We start from the raw sequence: 20,105 nt of genomic DNA, 5'->3' as shown, positions 1-20,105 counted from the left end.
CTGCCCATTGGAAACAAAGGCTGGCGTGGCATATTTAGAGTGCTAGGGAGGGTAGTGAAGAAAGATGAAGTTGAGGTCACCTGGCTAGAAATGTTAGCTCTCTCTCCACTTCTGAACCTTCAGAGAAACTGAGTCACCTCTCCCATGATTACAGCCCTTTGTACTTTCTTCTTCATGCTAGAGTTGTCTGTGTTTATTTAATCTCCCCAACCATGAGGTGGAGCCGTAAGAAATTGCTGTTTTATGAAGGTGAGAAATGATCAAATGTCAAGAATTTCACATGGTCCCACGTAGACCAGGGGGTTGGTGAGGATTTGGCCCATGGGCCAAACTACTCCACCCTCTGTTTTTGTGAATCAAGTCTGATTGAAATTCAGCCAACTCCTTCCTTCATGTGTTGTCTATGATGGCATTCATGCTATAATGGCAGAGCTGAGGAGTTGCCACAGAGACCTCCTGGCCTGGAAGGCCAAAATATTTATGATCTGGCTTTTTATATAAAAAGTTGCTGAATCTAGTATATGCAGTAGGTAGCCTCTTGACAAGAGGATCCATAGATGAGTGATGTTTGTAGGTTTTCTGCTCTCCGTTTGCAACTCTGCAAATAGTAGGTGCTTTGTGTCTTAGTCCTTTTCCTGCCGCTACAACAGAATACCACAGACTGGGTAATTTATAAAGAAAGGAGATTGATTTGCACATGGTTCTGGAGGCTGGGAAGTCCAAGAGCATGGTGCTGGCATCTGCTCAGCTATCTGATGAGGGCCTTTTGTTGTGTTATAACACGGTGGAAGGCACCACATGATGAAGAAGATTTTGCACGAGAGAGCAAACGGGGGCCAAACTCATCTTTTTATCCGGGTCCCACTCCTGATATCACTAACCCACTTCCATGATAATGGCATTCATCCATTTGCGGATTATGTGCCTTGCATTATAAGCAAGATCATTCTCGTTCCCCAATTTCCCCCCAACTGTGCCTTCCCCTCCAACTCCATTCCACCCTCATGACATAATCACCTCTTATGGGTCCCACCTCTTAATATTGTCAGAATGGCAATTAAATTTTAACGTGTGTTTTAGGAGGGACACTCAAACCACAGCAGTAAGTACGGGACATAGAAAATAGCCACAAGCCTTCTTCCTGGAATGGGTGATGCCTGATCTCTCATCTGCCTCTCCAGACCTTTGGCTTCTATATCTTGACTTGCTCCCAGACGTTCTGCAGGCAAGCTCCTGCTGCCGCCAGCGAAGTCAGCTTCCTGCCTTCTGATGAGAAAATTCTCCAAAAGTCTCCAAGGGCCTTTGGACATCAATCAGCTAGCCCTTCAAGCTGTGTGGATGAGGATGTACAAATGAAGCAAGCATATGGATTATATTTCCATCAAAATACACATACGCTGTGAAATTAAGTGGGAAAGTGCTTTTCGGGGTCATTCCATTGCTTGGCTGTTTCCAAAACTGCCTGAGGAAAGTCTGATAGGTTTGATAAACCTCCATCAGAGTGTGCAATTAACCTCTCTCTCTCCAGACTATGCAGAAAGCTCAGAAGGGGTGCAGTGAAGCCCACCAAATGGAGCTACTCGTTTGAAATCTTCTCGAGTCTGACTCAACGAATGATTGACGGCTGCTTATGCCCTTTGGTGAGTATGTTTTTCAGTCCCCCTTGGAGGGGCCAAATGGAGGCAAAGGTATGCTTTTCTAGGGTGGTCTTTTCATTTCCCTTCTGATGGATGCCTGGTGTCATTAAAAAAAAACCAAAAACTAAATGAAAGCAAATAAATGTATTACACACCATACCTGTTCATTGTCGAGAAAATGAGAAGAGACAGATGATAAGAGAAAGAAGAAATTAACAACTGGTGTCACTGCAGTGGTGAGGCAGGCAGATGGTCATTATCCGAGCAGAGTTGGTGGGGAGGCAGAGTTGGGGGAACAACTGGGGAATAAGAACGATCTTGCTTATAACACAAGGAGCATTTGGAGTTCAGGAAGCCATGGCAACATTCTTGGGGTGGGGCCAAGGGACTAGGGGGCTGAGAGACGTCATGTCCTCATTTGGACCCTGTTTCCAGTCTCACAAATTGGTTTTTCAAAGCACTCCACCCTTTGCCCCAAAGATCTGTGCCGTGCAACTCTGGGGTGAGCCTGGAATTTAGCTCTGTGCACGAGGAAAACATGAATTACTTTAATTTTTTTGTGGGCCTATTAGACTTTCAAAATACTAGTATGTTTGGCAATTGAAGGGACAGTGTGGTTGGCAGAGTAGGGTCACTTACTACCTTGATGCACAAAAGCCTCACTCATGCCAGGAAACACAGGAAATGGGTGGTGAGAGGCTGGCTGAGACCCTCAGCTTTGCCTCTTATCTTTGTCTCATAGCAAGTTGGACCTACGTTATCTTTTGGTGCACGTGGAAGACCCCACTGAAGAGCTACCCTCAAACAGTCTCCAGTCTCTTTTTCCCTCGACACCTCCCCTTACAGAGGATTGAGTGCCATATAATTGGCTTTTCCTGCTTCCCTTGCAGCTAGGATGATGGGGCTGCCCAAGCATAGCCTGTAAGTGAGAGTCTGCTGGGAAATCTGGGAAATCTCCTCCTTTCTGCACGGAAGCGATGGATGCTATTTTCCTATGGCCAACTCATTCCTGACGTGAGCATGGGGGAGATGCCTGGGGCTGCAGCAGCCACTTTGTGTCCGCAAGAGAAAGGCCAAGAGAATAACAGAGGTCGGTCCTGAAATCACTGAAATCGGTGTCAACGGCTGCCTGCCCCCAGGCCTTCTGTTAGGTGAGAAAACACCCCGCTCCCTGTGCGAGTCAGCAAGCGAGTATGAGTCAGGGTTTCTGGGAGTTGCAACCAGATGGCATCTTAGCAGACATATCGAGTGACCTGCTCCGCTCAGCACCGGGACAGATGCCCATCGTGGTGTCATCCTGTAAACTTAGTTGCGGCAAAAATACACTTGCCGTTTTGTTCCGAGCTTGGTGACTGTGTCCGGGTCCCAGCGGGAAACCGATGACATATTCAAACAGGGTCACTGAAGGGGGTTTAGGAGAAGTGCCAGTTACAGTCCTTTCCCTCCTTCTGCTCGCCGATCTCCCGCCAGCACGGTGGTCCCCCTTATCTGTGGGGAATACGTCCCAGACCACCTAGTGGGTGCCTGAAACTGTGGGTAGCACAAACCCCACGTACACTGTGCACAGATTTATTTATTTTTTGAGACAGAGTCTCGCTTTGTTGCCCAGGCTAGAGTGAGTGCCGTGGCATCAGCCTGGCTCACAGCAACCTCAAACTCCTGGGCTCAAGGGATCCTCCTGCCTCAGCCTCCCGAGTAGCTGGGACTACAGGCACGCGCCACCATGCCCGGCTAATTTTTTTCTACATATTTTTAGTTGTCCAGCTAATCTCTTTGTATTTTTAGTAGAGACGGGGGTCTCGCTCTTGCTCAGGCTGGTTTCAAACTCCTGACCTTGAGCGATCCTCCCGCCTCGGCCTCCCAGAGTGCTGGGATTACAGGCGTGAGCCGCCGCGCCCGGCTGGATTTCTTTCCCTTTCTTCACAATTTCACACTCATAGAAGATCCATTCTCATGGATTTTGGCAACCCTGGTGTACAGTCGTTTTCTTTCCTTGCATTGAGAACTTTCACCTTCTCACTTTGAGGAGGCACTCTGGGCTTCTCCTTGGCGTGCCAGAGTGGCCAGCAGCACGACTCTTGTGCTTTGCGGCCATTAATACGTTATCAATATTAATAAAATCAGGGTCCCCTGAACGCAAGCTCTGCGACGCCACCGCAGTTGACCCGGTAACCGAGAAAGCTACCGCGTGACCCGCGGGCAGGGGTGGTGGCCGGCGTCAATCCACTGGACGAAGGAGTGACTCAGTTCCAGACGGGACGGAGTGGTCCAGTGGCGGGAGATCTCATCACACCACTCAGAATGCTGTGCAATTGAAAACGTAGGAACTGCTTATTTCTGGAACTTTCCATTTCGTATTTCTGCAGTTGCCTGTGGTAACTGAAGCTGTGGTTGGGGTGACTACCGTGCTGAGGAGCAGCCGGCCTGCAGAGGAGCCCCGAGAACGTGCTGGGACGGGACGGCACCCCCGCAACACAGCGAGGGCTGGAGGGAGGAGTGTCGTGCGCTCCGGAGGGCGGACGGGGTCCCCAGCTTGGTGCCACCTGGGGCGGGCCTGGGGCATCTCGGGGGGCTGTGCTCCACTGGCGGGGACCACGGCTCAAGGTTCGAAGGCTTCCCCTTAAACTCGGGGTGCCGTTCGATCAGGGCTTAGATCGCCCCGGCGAAACCCAAGCCCCTGGCTTGAGAAGACCAGAAGGCACGGGGCACTTCCGTCCCGGGCGTCAGAGCCTCACGGGCGTGGCCTCTTTCACCCCAACATAGCCGCTTCCCCGCAACTCTGCTCGGGCGGGCGGGAAGGGAGTAGGGGCAGGGTGACTTGCCCCGTGCCTCCAGGCCGGGCAGTGGCCGGGCAAGCGAGGGACAGAAGCTGGGACCTGGAGACAGCGCTGTGGCTGGCCCTGTCCTGCCCCACTGGCCCCCTCTCGCCCGTGGGAGGTCTTGCTGTGGGGCACTCGCTGCGGGTGCCCTCGGGTGCAGCGAGGCTGAGCTCGCCCAAGGCCACAGCGGCATCTTGAAGAGGAAAGCTCAGGGGGTCTCCCGGCGACAAAGCTTGTCTCCTGGACCAGCCGTGTCCAGATCCGGCCCCCCAGGAGACCCTAGAACCGCATCCTCTGCAAGCCCCCCTCCACGCGGGTGCAAATATTTGGGCTTGTTGTGGCCCGAGCCGACGTTTCCTTTGCACCCACAGGATCCAACCAAAGTCATAGTCACTGCAGCCCGGAATAGTCTTTAGGAGCACTTTGTGCACTTTGTGTCTTGGTATTCTCACCTCTAAAATGGGGCTGTAACTCGCTTAAGGTCGATTCCCCAGAAGCTGGCCCTGGGACAAGGGTTGCGGCACAAGTGGTTTATTCGGAAGGTGACCCCGGGGGACACCGGGAGTGGAGTTGGGAAACGGGGCAGAGGAGGGAGGGCAGCCACCGCTGAGCGCAGGACCAGGTAAATGACCACACGGGGGGCAGCGGCCGCGGGGTGAGGACCACACGCAGAGTCGGAGCTACTGTATTGATCTAGCAACTTCCACCGCTCCTCGGCTGCGGTCTGCTCTGGGGACGGGGTTAACTTCCTGGCACCGCTTGCCTGCTCAGTGGGGGTTGGGGGGGCAGAGCCAGCGAGGAGAAAGCCTTTGGCAGAGAGACGCAGTGTTGGCGATCGGAGTCGGGCCAGGGGCCACTGCACACAGGAGGGGACACGGCCAGGGTCCCAGACCCTGCACCATGGAGATGCTGGGAGGGGCAAGGACAGTGCCCAGCGCCTCCTAAGTGGCCCCTAAACGGTGCATTGCTATTACTATTATTATTACGTTACTATTACTGCCATCATTATTGTCATGACTGTCCCCATGACTACTGCTGACTCCCAGCAAATCAGGCAGCCGTTTGCTGCTGCTAATGCATCCCCCTCCTGTGATTTTTGACATCAGAGTGTTTTGCTTCAGCCAAGCCTGTTCTTCCCCCCAGGGACCAGCCACTGGGCACGAAGCCCTGAGCGCCTGGCCCGTGCCATGGGGGTTCTAGCCAGGTGTGTTTCCCAAGCACAGGAAAGAATTTGCCTTGTGGGAGGAAATCGGGTCTGGCCGTGCTCACGGGCTGGGCTCTGCTTCCCCCAACTCTTTAGAGAAAAGGAAAAAAGCACCAGCCCTCTCCCTTCCGTGGCCGGGACGGCCTGTGCTCCCTCCAGCTGGAACTCAGGGCCCGAAAGCAAGGCCAGGTCCCCTGTGCCTGTGAGCGCGCTCCTTGGCCCCTGTCCCCCCTTGTTCCCTAAAGACCCCCAGAGGGCCAGAGAAAGGCCGTCTCTGGGCGCCCGCAAGAGGGTGGAGTCGCTTCCTCCAACTGCCCTCCCCCCTTCCTTTGTACCTTCTGCGGCTTCCTCTTCCCACCCCGCCCCCACCCTTCCTATTGCCTTGTCATCCTTTCTCTCGGGCTGCATGTGGGTCAGGATTATTCCCACACCTACCCCCTCGGAAGCCCTGGCTGGGCTTGCAGTGTGTGGAGGGGGGCTGTCCCCTCCTCCTGCCTTTGGGTCTGCTCCCTCTTGCGTTTGCTTTGATCTGCAGCCGATGCCCACAGTGGACGGGCCCACCCACTGGTCTCTTTCTGTGTGGTTGAAAAGACAGACGTGTTTTCCTGTCCTGGGCCGGCCGCAGAGGGAGGGGTGCAGCTGGCTGGCAACCGAGTGAGCTGGAGCCCCGTGGATCGGAAGAGACGGCAGTGCTGGCTGGGCTTGTGTTCAGGGAGCTGATGGATGGGTGAGGGTGTGGATTTGCTGCCCACTGAGGGTTTGAGGCAGGGTGTTGGGGTGGGGTGGCTGCGGGTGACACTGGACAGACCCGCAAGCAAAGGCGGTAGGCTCTCTCCAGAGGGATTGTCAGGTGCTGCTCTTCTGGAGCTTCCCAAGCACCTGCCATTCAGGAGGAAATGCAAATGAGAAAACAACACCGGTGGAGCACTGGAGTTCAAGTTCTGAATCTGTTGCTATCTGGCTGTGAGGCCTTGAGTAAAAATACCCAGTTCTTCCATGCCAGCACTTACTTTCTCAGTCCTCAGCTGGCTAAACTGACACCTGCTCCACTTAGTTTGGGGGCTCATAGGATCAGCTCTTGCTGCATAAAAAGAACCCTGAAACTCAGTGGCTTGTAACAACCATCATTTATTTAGCTCACGATTCTGTGACTCAGCAGACGGGGCTGGGCTCAGCTGAGTGGTTCATCCATCTTGACTAGGCTCATTCATGCATCTGTGGGCAGTTGCCAGGTCTGGCCTAGGTTGGCCCAGCTGAGACCGTTTGAGCCTGTTCTTCGTGGTTTGTCATTCTCCAACAGGCTAGCCCAGGTGGTCGCCAGAATCTAACAGAGAAGTGCCTAAAACCTCTCGAGGACTAAACCTATAATACAACTGTCACATTGTCACTGCTGCATCATTCTACCGATCAAAGCAAGTTATGAGGCCGGCCCAGATTTAAGGGGTGGACAAATAGATTTGATATGGTTTGGATGATTGGCTCCCTCCAAATCTCATGTTGAAATTTGATCCCAAGTGTTGAATGTGGGGTGCAGTGGGGGGTGTTTGTGTCATGGGGGCAGATCCGCCACGCACGGCTTTTGTGCTCCTTGTGATAATGGGCACGTTCTCGCTTTATTAGCTCACACGCAAGCTGGTTGTTTAAAAGAGCCTGACACCACCACCTCCCTCTCTTGCTCTGGCTCTTGCCAAATGACACCCCTGCTCCCCCTTCCCCTCCCACCTTGATCGGAGAGGGTCTGCAGCCCTCACCAGAAGCAGACACTGGTGTGATGCTTCTCGTACAACCTGTAGAACCACGAGCCAAACAAATCTCTTTATGAATTACCCAGCCTCGGGTATTTTCTTTATAGCTGTACAAAACAAATAGAAGACCCCGCCTTTTACCTTTTACTGGGAGAACCAGCAAAGCCACATGGCAAAGGATACAGGGGGTGGAGCAGTTTTGGCTACTTTTTGCAAACAATCTGCTATACTTGTGAAATAATAGGTCCAAAATCACTTGGCAGAGCAGAAATTCTCTCATGCAAAGAGAGGTGCGAAGGGCAGAAAGTCAGCTTAAGCCCGCAGCCCAAAGGGACGCGCTGGTAACATATTAATAATTTGTCTGGGGAATCTAGTCATTTTCCAGGCCCACGCAATGGCGTTTGGAGTGAGCAGGAGCTAGAATTTGAATGACCAGACGAACAGAATTAGATAAGAGTCCTTGTTCTGGTTGTCTGTCTGCAACCTCTGAGAAGTGAAGTCTCCTCACTGGTCCACCTTTGGGTTTGGGCATGCACGCTAGGACTAATACATGCAGATAACTTGGATAGAGCTCCAGTTTCAGGAACCTCCGCGATGGGGGGGGGGTCTTGCATGGCAAACCAGATGTCCCCAGAGCACAGCGGCACAGGGAGGAGGAGTTCCAGGTGCTGGGTCATTTACAGTAGAACCTACCATACCTCACCGTGCACATGTGTTTTCTGGAAGAAAGGGGTCAAAGCTGTCACCCGGAGGGGAGATATCTTGAAACTCCAATGCTTTGGGGGCTCCAACGACCTTGCTGTGTGACCCTCCTAAGTGAGTGTGATGCCGAGAGCACGTCCCTCATTTCTCCCAGTCAATGACAGCAATAGCTGACCACCCGGACCCGGTGCCAGTGGCGATTTGGGGCTCTGGGAGTTGGTGGATTTTCAGCTCCACCAGTGCCAGCAACGAAACAGCACAGTTTCAATGCAAAAAGCTGCAAAATCCCAGACTTCCTAGCTTCATGGTGCCTGGGTCATGCAAAGCATGCCTTGGAGCCTGGACTGGCTTCCAGAAGTATCGGCCAATCATCGTCCTCGCTGGCAACGTACCGGGGTGTCTATTTCTCTTCTGCTTTCTCCAGCTCTGGACAGTGCATGGTTTTAAGGAGAGTTTCTTTGTGTGTATACACACGCACAGAAGCTGAAGAGTCCAGAAGCCACTTGATTGGGGAACGATTCGGAAGACAAACGATGACAGCCACGTTACGGGGCATTGCCGGCCGACTGCCCTCCTGCTTCAGAGGGTCAGACAAGCCGCACGCGTTTGCGTGTTCGCCCAGGCGGGCGTGCCTCCCTTCCTCTCCAATTCCCCCGCTCGGCTAGGCCGCCCGTCTTGCTCCCGGGGGCCCGGAGGTTAATTGCTGCACACGGCGCCTTCTCCCAGCAGGAGGTGTGGCTTGGCAGCCTGTCCCTGCACGTGGCCCGCCAGATGGGTGGCACGGCCCGCCCGCACCGGCTGCCTGCCGGGTCTGGGTTTGTTTTTGTTGCTGTTGGCGCTGTTCCAGCAGGGCCTACAGATGTGGCCAAACCGGAGAGGGGCGAGGGGCCGGCAGCCGATGGGTGAATAAAGGAACCGATCGTTTCTGATTGAATCTGATCTGCCCAGAACTTTCTGAAGGGGGCGGGGAGAAAAGCCAGGCTTGGCCTGGGCCCCGCTCCGGGTTTCTATTTTGGATCTGCCTTCTCCGTCCTCCCCCACCCCGGGGAGCGGGAAGCCCGGGCACTGGGGGCTCATCTCAGGAGCCCGGGATCCAGGCCACAGGGTGGGGGCAGGGGAGGGCTGGTTTGGTGCATTGGCCGCAGCGGGGCCCGTGGGACTGGCTCAGCCCTAATGAGGGCTGGCAGGGGTGGCAGGGAGCCGACTCCCCTCACACTCCGACTTCTCTTCTGGCAGGTAGAAGGGATCCCAATTAGCCGCCTCAGCCATGCAGAGCCTGGAGCCCTGTCACCTGCCTTCCCTGGTGGCAGAGGCTGGGGAGGGGGTGCAGGCCGCAGGGCTGTGGGGGGAGCCAGTTCCGGGAAGAGGCCGCCCACTCTTTGGGGTTCCCACAAAGCCCTGGGGACCCCTTCTCCAGGTCCCTCGCCCCAGCAGGCTTTGGGGAGGGCCGATAGAAGAATTAAGGACCGGCTGGCTCCCTCCTGCCTTCGGCCTCCCCTGTCATTGGCTCTGCCGGCTCCCGGTCCTCCCGGGGTCCCTGTGGCTCTCCCACGGGGCGCCAGGCAGGGCCCTGCCCCGGCTACACCTGCCAAGTGCAAACAGTGGCTGGAGTTCCTTAGTGTGTCCCCACGGCTCCTCTATGTCCCGGGCGTGGCCTAGGCAACCGCTGCTGGGCGCAGTCAGCTTACAGAGGGTCCTCGCATGCAGGAGCAGAGAATGGCTCTTGTCACCTCCTGTCTGGGGGCTTCTCAAAGAGGGACCCTTACGTGGGGAAGCAGAGTCCTCATTTCTTATTTGAAGAGGGCAGAGAGAGATACCCGGCGCGACCGCCCGCCTGGAAGTCAAAGACATGGGGACTCAGGGTCCCTTTGCCGGGTTTCCTGCACTTCAGCACGCCGGTCCCTCCCCACGACCCTCCCACCGGAGCAGGCGTGCAAATAGAGAGAGAGAGAAGTTTCTCTCTTCTTCCCAAAGATTACACAGAGAAGTCAACTTTTCTTTATTTTAAAGCTATTTTTCTCATATCAACAAGAAATTTCTTACAAAAAATCAGAAAATATAGATGAGTATTTAAAAAAAAAGAGAGAGAGGAAAAAGCTCTACCCAAATTACCCATAATCCCATTGCCCAGAGATGATCGCTGTTAAGGTTTTGGTTATATGCATATATTTGCATAAAAGTCTTACACAAATCGCCCACAAACCCAATGGCTTTACACAGTGGCTCTCAAACTTTTTTGGTCTCAGGACCCATTTATACTTACAAAATCATTAAGGACCTCAAAGAGCTTTTGTTAGGTCAACTGTATCTATTAACATCTACTGTGTTAGACATTAAAACTGAGGACATTTTAAGATCAAGAACACATAAGCATATATTCCGGGAATTATAGAAGTGATGATGTTGCCACGCATCCCAGGGCTTCTGGAAAACTCCACGCTACACGCCTGAGAGACTGAGCGTGAACCAGGCAAACAGCATCTCAGCAGTACTGTGAAAAGAGCCTTGTAGACCCTCCCCTCGTGTCTCAGGGACCCCAGGAGTGCCCAGATCACGCCTGGAGGAATGCTGGTTCAAGAATAAAATCAGGCCGGGCGTGGTGGCTCACGTCTGTCATCCTAGCACTCTGGGAGGCCGAGGCGGGCGGATTGCTCAAGGTCAGGAGTTCGAAACCAGTTTGAGCAAGAGCAAGACCTCGTCCCTACTATAAATAAAAAAAAGAGGAAATTAATTGGCCAACTAATATACATAGAAAAAATTAGCCGGGCATGGTGGCACATGCCTGTAGTCCCAGCTACTCGGGAGGCTGAGGCAGGAGGATCGCCTGAGCCCAGGAGTCTGAGGTTGCTGTGAGCTAGGCTGATGCCACGGCACTCACTCTAGCCTGGGCAACAGAGTGAGACTCTGTCTCAAAAAAAAAAAAAAAAAAAAGAATAAAATCAGTATTTCCTTTTGCTTACAAGTCCTCAGGTCAGCTGGGGCCGCTCCAGGTCCTGACTGTCCACAGGGAGGTGTGGCAGGTGGTGGCTCTGCACAACCTGGCTGCCCCTCGAACTTGTTGGGTAGAGAGGCTAGTCTAGGACGGTCCCAGCCGAGACAGCGGCTCTTCTCCTGGGTCCTGCGAATCCTCCGGCAGGGTGGCTTGGGCGGTGGCAGGATTGGGAGAGCAGGAGGGAGTGGGAAAGGGCGGGGGGTTGTGGGGTGAGGAAAGTGGATGGGAAGCGCGAGAGCCGGAGAGAGTGCCCGAGGCTGCTCCAGACCTGAATCGGAATGGGCATATTGTCAATTTCTGCATATTCCATGGCCCAGAGCGAATCGCATGGCCGGGGGTGCAGGATAGACGCCGCCTCTTGTTGGGAATCGCTGCAAAGTTAACATTATATGCAAGCCTTTGTGGCTATTTTTGCAATCAATCTCCCGCATACTTCACATTTATTTAATGGCTGCATTATTTTCCATCGAATAGACGTGCCGTGATTTTACTCCAGCCCTAATTTCTGGACGTTGAGGTGGATCTTCGTTTCATCCTAATGGGAACGGGACTGGAGCGAGCATGCTCGTGCACGTGTCTGACTCTTACCTTAGGGCAAATTCCTAGACGCGAAATTGTAGCAACAAAAGGCTTGAGCTCCGTTAGAGTCCTTGATCCGTTCTGGCAAATCCCAGAGAGCTCGCGCTCGCTCGTTTCTGCTCTGGCCTGCTGGTTCGAGAGGCCGACTTCTGCAAGGACGTGAGTCAGATCGCACGTAGACAAGCCCGTGGTCCCCAGTAATCGCGCTGCGGGACGAGGGGCTACTCCTCTGCCTGCCTTTACAGACGTGGCCGCGGCCCAACGAGAGACGCCCGGGAGGGGCCTGCTCACAGACCGGGGCTCTGAGTCTATCCACGCACCCACTTTCCCTTTCATTACAGCTTCAACACCCACCTCTTCCCTCTCCCGAGAGAATCAGAACCATCTTTTTCCTTTTTTTTTTTGAGACAGAGTCTCACTCTGTTTCCCATGCTAGAGTGAGTGCCTTGGCGTCAGCCTAGCTCACAGCAACCTCAGACTTCTGGGCTCAAGCAATCCTCCTGCCTCAGCCTCCCCCTAGTAGCTGGGACTACAGGCATGCGCCACCATACCTGGATAATTTTTTCTATATATTTTTAGTTGGCCAATTAATTTGTTTCTATTTTTAGTAGAGACGGGGTCTCGCTCTTGCTCAGGCTGGTCTCGAACTCCTGACCTTGAGCGATCCTCCCGCCTTAGCCTCCCAGAGTGGTAGGATTACAGGCGTGAGCCACCGCACCTGGCCAGGTTTTTTCTTTTTAATAACAATTTCTTGTGTCTGTCAAATGGCATGTACCTCTGTCAATTCAGAGTGGCCGGAGGTGACATAGAAGCCTGACATCTTTCTCATTGTCAGGGAGAGAAAAACTGGAGCTCAGCGAGGTCGGCTGGCAGAGAAAAGGAATCTAGTGGAAGCGTTGTGGGAACCAAAGATCTGTAGCCAAACAAGTTCAGGAAACAAGGATTCGAACGAAGTCCGGTGGGTCTATCTGTTGCCGGACTCCTCGGGTTCTTTCGAATGCCAATGCAAGCCTCCAGGATGGGCATACAGTTCACAGCGTTTTCTCAATTCCAAGGTGTGCTGATTGTAAGATGCATCCACCGTTTAATAACAGCTTTCCGGAATTCAAACCGAAAAAAGGGGAACTATCACATCAGGCGTACGAATGGATTTTTAAGAAGCAACCTGATTCCATAACCTTGTTTGTTTGCTGTAAGGCAATGTGCACAGAGCACGCACCGTGACGTGAGCACTATTTTAAGGGCTCTGATGTAAATTGACTCGCTCGGTTCTAGCCTTTGCAGGTGGGTGGGCCGGGAGGGGGGGTCACACAGTCTCAGATCTCCTCCCACAGGGGAATGGTGGCTGCCGCATGCTGCAGCCACTTCTACTTGGGGCAGAGGCCTGGCTCCCCCGGCTGCCCCCAGCCCATGACCGAGCACATCAGGGACACTGAGGCAGGTCCCTTCCTGGGAGGTGCAAGTCTCCTCTGACGGTTGACTTTGACTCAAGGACGCCTCAAAATTTTGCCAGAACGTAGAAGTGCCCTGCCGTCTGAGGCTTTTGTCACACTCAACCTTCCTTCCTTCCCTTTCTCGCAGGAATTAGGGGTGCACTGAGGCGTCACAACCCCTCCGGCCTCCTCTGCCTTCTCCCTAAACTCTCCTACAGGTGTGTCCCCGGTGACTCTCTCGAATGTCTCACCCCGCCTTGATCGGACGCAGCTGCCTCTTTTATGTCCCCTCCAGTGGACAGGTGGCCCCTGAGCTTCACTCTGGTGTCCACTTGCCCCCCCCCAGCCCTAGGGAGCCGGCCACTGTGGGTGTTAGAAAGGCAGTCGCCCCGGGAGCGGGAGGCCTGAGTCTCGGACCATCATTGCCGGGATCTTGCAAATAAGAGAACCTCTCGTGCCTTGCGTTCCCCACTTTTGCAAAGAAGGTGGGACGAGAGCAAGGGGCTCAAACTAAGCTCTCTCGGGCCCTCGTGGCACTTCAGAGACAACAGGGGGGCTTTTGTTAGGGGCATAACGAGAGGGAGGAAGTCCTGCCCACCCTTCCTCAATTCAACAGAGCATCTCTGCTCTTACCCATGGTAAATGTTGGGGTTCTGTGGGTACCAGTAAGCGTTCTTGGTTGCAGCCCACAGAAACAGACTCTCGTAGCCAGAGAGAAAGGAAATTAATTTAAAAAAAGATCTCAGTGCTGGGGAGAGCTATCCAGAGATTCCCTAAGATGCTGGAGGACCGGGCTTGGGGACCGGGGCACTGACACCCAGAAGGTTCTGCAAGGCCCCACCGGGAAGCCCAGGCAGGCGGGCATGCCACCGTCATGCCTCCGCCTTTGCTTTCTGGTCCCCAACTGAGTCCAGGGAGGAGGCGTTCCGCGGGCTGAGCCTGCCTCTGGGACAGGAAGAGGAGACCTGGCCCCTTGGGCTGCCAGAGTGGGCAGCGGTCACCAAAGTCCTTCCAATCAAGACCTCACAGAGAGGAAGGAGGTATTTTCCGAGAGGTAAACCAAAGTTCTCCAGGCAAAAAGGGGTGGATGTCCGGTAGCCCTGGACAGCACACGTCCCCTCTGTGGGTACGATTCTGCCTGCAGAAGAGTTCCACTGGCCACACGTTTCGAAGGCACCGGGCTAAGGGCTCTTTGTGCGTGACAACCAGAGCTGTTCTTCCCGCCCAGCTGTCCGGGCCCCAGCTGGAGAGGAGAGAGCAGCGGCCCTCTGGCTTCTCGACCACAGAACTGGCCCGTGTGCCACCATCGTCCCCACACTCCCGAAAGCCGATGACGGGAGGGCAGGAAGACAACTGTCTAAGCTTGGCTTCCCCTAGGAAAGCAGAGCCACAGAACCAAGGCTCTCAGGGGTGAATGTGGCTCGTTTATTCGGGGGGTTGACCCCAGGGAATGGGGACTGGGCGGAAGGAAAGCAGCTCGGGCTGCATTGCTGAGCCGATCGCCTCCAGGCTGCAGTGCTGAGCGGATCACCTCCAGGCTGCAGTGCTGAGCAGATCACCTCCAGGCTGCAGTGATGAGCGGATCACCTCCAGGCTGCATTGCTGAGCGGATCACCTCCAGGCTGCAGTGCTGAGCGGATCACCTCCAGGCTGCAGTGATGAGCGGATCACCTCCAGGCTGCAGTGATGAGCGGATCACCTCCAGGCTGCATTGCTGAGCGGATCACCTCCAGGCTGCAGTGCTGAGCGGATCACCTCCAGGCTGCAGTGCTGAGCGGATCACCTCCAGGCTGCAGTGCTGAGCGGATCACCTCCAGGCTGCAGTGCTGAGCGGATCACCTCCAGGCTGCAGTACTGAGCGGATCACCTCCAGGCTGCAGTGCTGAGCGGATCACCTCCAGGCTGCAGTGCTGAGCGGATCGCCTCCAGGCTGCAGTACTGAGCGGATCGCCTCCAGGCTGCAGTGATGAGCGGATCACCTCCAGGCTGCAGTGCTGAGCGGATCACCTCCAGGCTGCAGTGCTGAGCGGATCACCTCCAGGCTGCAGTGATGAGCGGATCACCTCCAGGCTGCATTGCTGAGCGGATCACCTCCAGGCTGCATTGCTGAGCGGATCACCTCCAGGCTGCAGTGCTGAGCAGATCACCTCCAGGCTGCATTGCTGAGCGGATCACCTCCAGGCTGCATTGCTGAGCGGATCGCCTCCAGGCTGCAGTGCTGAGCGGATTTCCTCTGCGGGCCGTGGGACCCTCCGGGGAGCCATTTGGAACAGCCCCGGTGTGGTCTAGCTGGAGGACAGAGAGGGAAGTGACTGGATTCCTGCTCCTCCTGTCCACCGCTGGCCAAAGGGTGGCTAGGTTTGGTAGGCGACAGAGTAGCCATGTACCAATCCCGCAAGCGGTGGCCGCCGGACGCCCCGGGGTGGGAAGCGAGACACATGGGCAGGTGTCATTGCTGCCGCGTGGCCGGAGCGGAGCGTGGGTGGGAGGGAGGGCACAGACAGGGTGGCCGGGGTTCCAACCGTCCGTCTCCAGGGCCATGCACGCCTGCTGCCTGTGCGGCCCTGGCAGCGTCTGCACGGTGGCCGGTGGGGCTCCGGCCCGCGGAGAAGAGGCCCCTTCCTCTCTGAGAAGTACCGTGCGTCCCACAATCTGGGGACCGCCACTGCATCGGGGACCCCACGCCGCTCTCCCCGCGCCTCCTCCTTGGAGTCTCTGCATTCGCGTCTTGCAGTCTGCGCGCAGAGGAAGAATGTGCGCCCGCCGCCCCCGAGAGCTGCCCGGCCCCGCGGTGAGGTTGGCTGTGCTGCCCGGAGGGGGCATCGGTTGGGACGGGGACACAGCCAAGCCGCTCGGGCCGGGCACCCCAGGCGTGCGCGGGTGGCCGCTGGCGATTGCTCGGGCTACCGCTGTGCAGAAGGGGGGAAGCCGGCAGTACTCATATTTTTATGAGTTTTTATTTTTAATGTACGTTTGCCTCTGGCTCCTCCCGAGCGTGGGGACAGGAGGTCAGACTCTCTCTGGTGACAGGAGGCCCCAGGCTCTGTGTTCTGGCCCCTCAGTGGAAGAGACTGTTACGACGACGATTTTATTTTCAATGGGGAGTCATTAATAATCCGGTCCGCTTACCGATATTCATCACGGTCAGTGTCCCAGCCGTGGGACCAAGGGCTTGATAAGGCGCCTTCTCGCCTTTTCCCCGTTTAATTCCCCACTCGGTTTTCAGACCGCCATTGTCCCTTCTTGGGGACATCTTCCTCCACTCCTTGACTTGACGCGGCGGCCAGCCCTGCTCTCCCAGCACCCCCAACCCAGCCACCCGCTCTCATTGCTCCTCAGACCTTTGGGGTGTGAGGCGCCTACCCTCTCGGACGTGTTACCTCCGCGCCATTTTGTGACGAACGTCCGTGTCCAGCCCTGGACGAAACTGGATGCTGCGCGCCCATGACCGTAGCCCACACCTGACACGCCCCTGGCACACAGTAGGCGCCCCATTGGGCTCAGTCCCGTGCTTGCCGCAGGACAGAATGAGCTGTCCTCCCCGGAACCCTGCACGGTGGATTTTACACGGAGGCTCAGAGAGGTTTAGCAGCTGGCCCAGGGCCACACAGCTAGCAAGGGTCGAGGTAGGATGTAAGCGAGGGTGCACCTGGCTTCTCCAGTGTGCCCTGCAGCCTGCTGATGCCCAGGTGCACTTTCTCTGCTCCCGGCCCGGTTGCACCCGTGAAGGGCAGGGGGTCCCGCCCCGCTCCGGCCCTCTCGCCGGGGTCCCGACGTCCCGCCCTCTGACCCTCCCAGCTGCGACCCTGCCCTTTGCAAGGATGCCGCCCGCCGGTCTCTTGGCTGCCGGGGCCGGTCCCCATCTGCCAGGGTGGCGCGGTGCCCGCGCGCAAGATGGCCTGCTATTTTTACCCGGCCTCCGTGCCAAGACGGCCAGCTGCTCTCCAGCAGCCCAGGGAAGCTGAGCATTGCCGCGGTGCAGAGGGAAGCTTCCAACTGTCAGCTCCTTGGGGGCCCCGGGCCAGGTGAAGGGTCGGCTCTGCCCGGGAGTGGACACCTCTGAGAAGTGTCACACCCGGCACCTGGCCGGGGCTCCAGCAGCGGGCGCTGAGCTGGCGCCGGTTCCAAAGGCACGCCGGGCTGCGACAGGGAGGAGGTGCCCGGGTCGGCGTCCCCAGGGAGCGCCAGGGCTTCCTCCTCCTGCCGGGTGCCCGCGGGGGTTGCTGGGCCCAGAGGCGGTGACACCCGGGGGGGGGGGGGCTGCTTGGAAAACTCCGGATTTGGCTGGCTGCTCACGGCCGGAGTCCCTGGCCAGATCCGGCGGAGTCCAGGCTGTCATCACGACCGATCGTCTCTCCCTGGACGCAGGGGGAGCCCGCGGTCCGGCGGTCCGAGTCCCTGCCCCCTCCGTCCCGGGTGGGGGGGTGACCCCAGCTGAGACACAGCCCCAAGTGGCCGCCAGTTAGATGCAGGGGCGGGTGGCATAGCTCTGCGGGCCTGGCCCCCCGTTCCCCCGACTCCCCCACTCCCCACCCGGGCGACCTTGAGCAAGTGTCGCGCTCTCTGAGCCTTGGTCACGTCACCTGCCACACCTCCAGGGCCCCTTGGTCATGTCACCTGCCACACCTCCAGGGCCCCTTGGTCACGTCACCTGCCACACCTCCAGGGCCCCTCGCTGCCGGGTCGGGAGGCCTCCGCCGTTCCAGTTAGCTGCAGGGACTCACAAACATTGCTGACCTTCCCCCTTGACCCGAGTCCCCGGACCTGCCCTGGAGGGAAGGGCAGACTCGCCTCTTCCCCAGTCCCTGGACATGACTCACTGGCAGGCACGTGGGAACTGCATTTTCCCACCCTCGGGGAACATTCCAGAACCCTCGAACCACCTACAAGAGGCTGCCTCCTAGTCCAGGCTTCTGGGCTGAACCCCCTTCTCTGCACGGAGCGTTGGGGTGCACGTGGAGGGGAAGGAAGTGTTTGCAGCTGTGGCACCTGGGAGGAGAAAGCCAGACTTCAGGGAGTGGCCCTGGTGGCCTCATGGGACATGCTAGTCCGGCGTCCTGGGAGTGGCCTGAGAAGGGTCAGCCCCGGCCGGGCTGCAGGGCCAGGACCTCTGGAGCTGGACCGTGTGCTGAGCCCCCTGCGGATCGCATTAAAATGCAGCCCTGCAGTGGATGTGGCAGGCAGGATAAAGGGCCCTCAAAGATTCCCCTCCCCAATCCCCAGAACCTGTGAGTCTGTTAGTTTATACGGCAAAAGGCGAGCCGGGTGCGGTGGCTCATGCCTGTAATCCTAGCACTTTGGGAGCCCGAGGTGGGAGGATCACTTGAGGTCAGGAGTTCGAGACCAGCCTGGGCAACACAGCGAGACCCTGGCTCTGCAAAAAATAAGAAAAATTAGGCGGGTGTGGCGACATGCCCTGTAGTCCCAGCTACTCTGGGAGGATGGCTTGAGCCCAGGAGTTGGAGGTTACAGTGAGCTAGGATCCTGCCACTGCACTCCAGCCTGGGTGGCAGAGTGAGCCCTTGTCTAAAAAAAAAAAAAAAAAATTAAAATTACATGGCCAAGGGGAATTAAGGTCACAGATGGAATTAAGGTTGCTGATTGGCTGCCCTAGAGACGGGGAGAATAACTCGGATTATGGGGGTGAGGGGCAGTGGAATCCCAGGGTCTTTATGCGTAGGACAAAAAGGCAGAGAGGAGGCCGGATTGCTCCTGCTGGCCTTGAAAATGGGGGAGGGGACTCACGATCCGGGGAACGCAGGCAGCCTCTAGACCAGGGGTCCTCAAACTTTTTAAACAGGGGCCGGTTCACTGTCCCCCAGGCCGTTGGAGAGAGCGGGCACATTCCACACATGCGCAGTGTGGGCCCGGGACGAGCCGGCTGCTAAGCAGGACAGGCAGCGGCGACAAAAACACCCGGCGGGCTGGATAAATGTGCTCGGAGGGTCTCGCATGTGGCCCTCGGGCCGTAGTTTGAGGATGCCTGCTCTAGACCTGGAGAGAGCAAGAGAGCAGGGAGCTGGGTCCCCCCCTGCCCCCCAGCCTGCAGGAATGCGGTCCTGCCACCAACACCTTGAGTTCAGCCCGGTGAGACCCATTTGCAAACCTGAACTACAGACCTGGACAATAACACACTGGTGTTGTCTTGAGCTGCTAAATGGATGGTCATTTTTTGCAGCAACAACGGGAGGCTGATGCAGCCGACATTTCTGCCAAGCGTCCAGGTGACACGGGTGCCTTGGTCCCCGGCTCGCACTGTGAGTGGCAAAGCGTTAGGCCGCCCGGGTGTGGGGCTGTCTCCGGGGCTGGGGAGGACCGGGAGGTGGGGGCTGGCTGTGCAGTGGCGTCTGCGACAGTTGTCTTTTTACCCTGTTTTTGCTCTGTCCCCTCATTGTCCCCATGTATCGATTACTTGAGGTCCCTTGGGTATCTCTTTTTTGTTTGAGACAGAGTCTCATTCTGTTGCCCAGGCTAGAGTGAGTGCCGTGGCGTCAGCCTAGCTCACAGCAACCTCAAACTCCTGGGCTCAAGTGATCCTCCTGCCTCAGCCTCCCGAGTAGCTGGGACTACAGCCATGCGCCACCATACCCGGCTAATTTTTTCTATATATATTAGTTGTCCAATTAATTTCTTTCTATTTATAGTAAAGACGGGGTCTCGCTCTTGCTCAGGCTGGTTTCGAACTCAGGATCTTGAGTGATCCTCCTGCCTCGGCCTCCCAGAGTGCTAGGATGACAGGCGTGAGCCACTGCGCCTGGCCCCTTGAGTGTCTCTTGATATACCCCAAGCTGGGGGCCCTGGTCTGTGGGCTACGGATGCCTGGGGGAGCCGGGGGAGTCACTGTGGGGGCCGTCACCCTTGTGCATGCTGTCTGTTTCCCAAACAAATGAGACCCAATGCAAATTGCGTTTTGTCAAATGTATGCAGGTGCCGTGAATAGGACGCCAGTGGGGGCTGGTGGTTTAGAAGAGAGGCTTTGCCCTTTAGCTAAAAC

This window comes from Microcebus murinus, chromosome 28, assembly GCF_040939455.1.
Source record: "Microcebus murinus isolate Inina chromosome 28, M.murinus_Inina_mat1.0, whole genome shotgun sequence".
Classification (NCBI taxonomy): Eukaryota; Metazoa; Chordata; class Mammalia; order Primates; family Cheirogaleidae; genus Microcebus; species Microcebus murinus.
The sequence above is the reverse complement of the archived record's forward strand: the minus strand, read 5'-3'. Positions refer to the sequence as shown.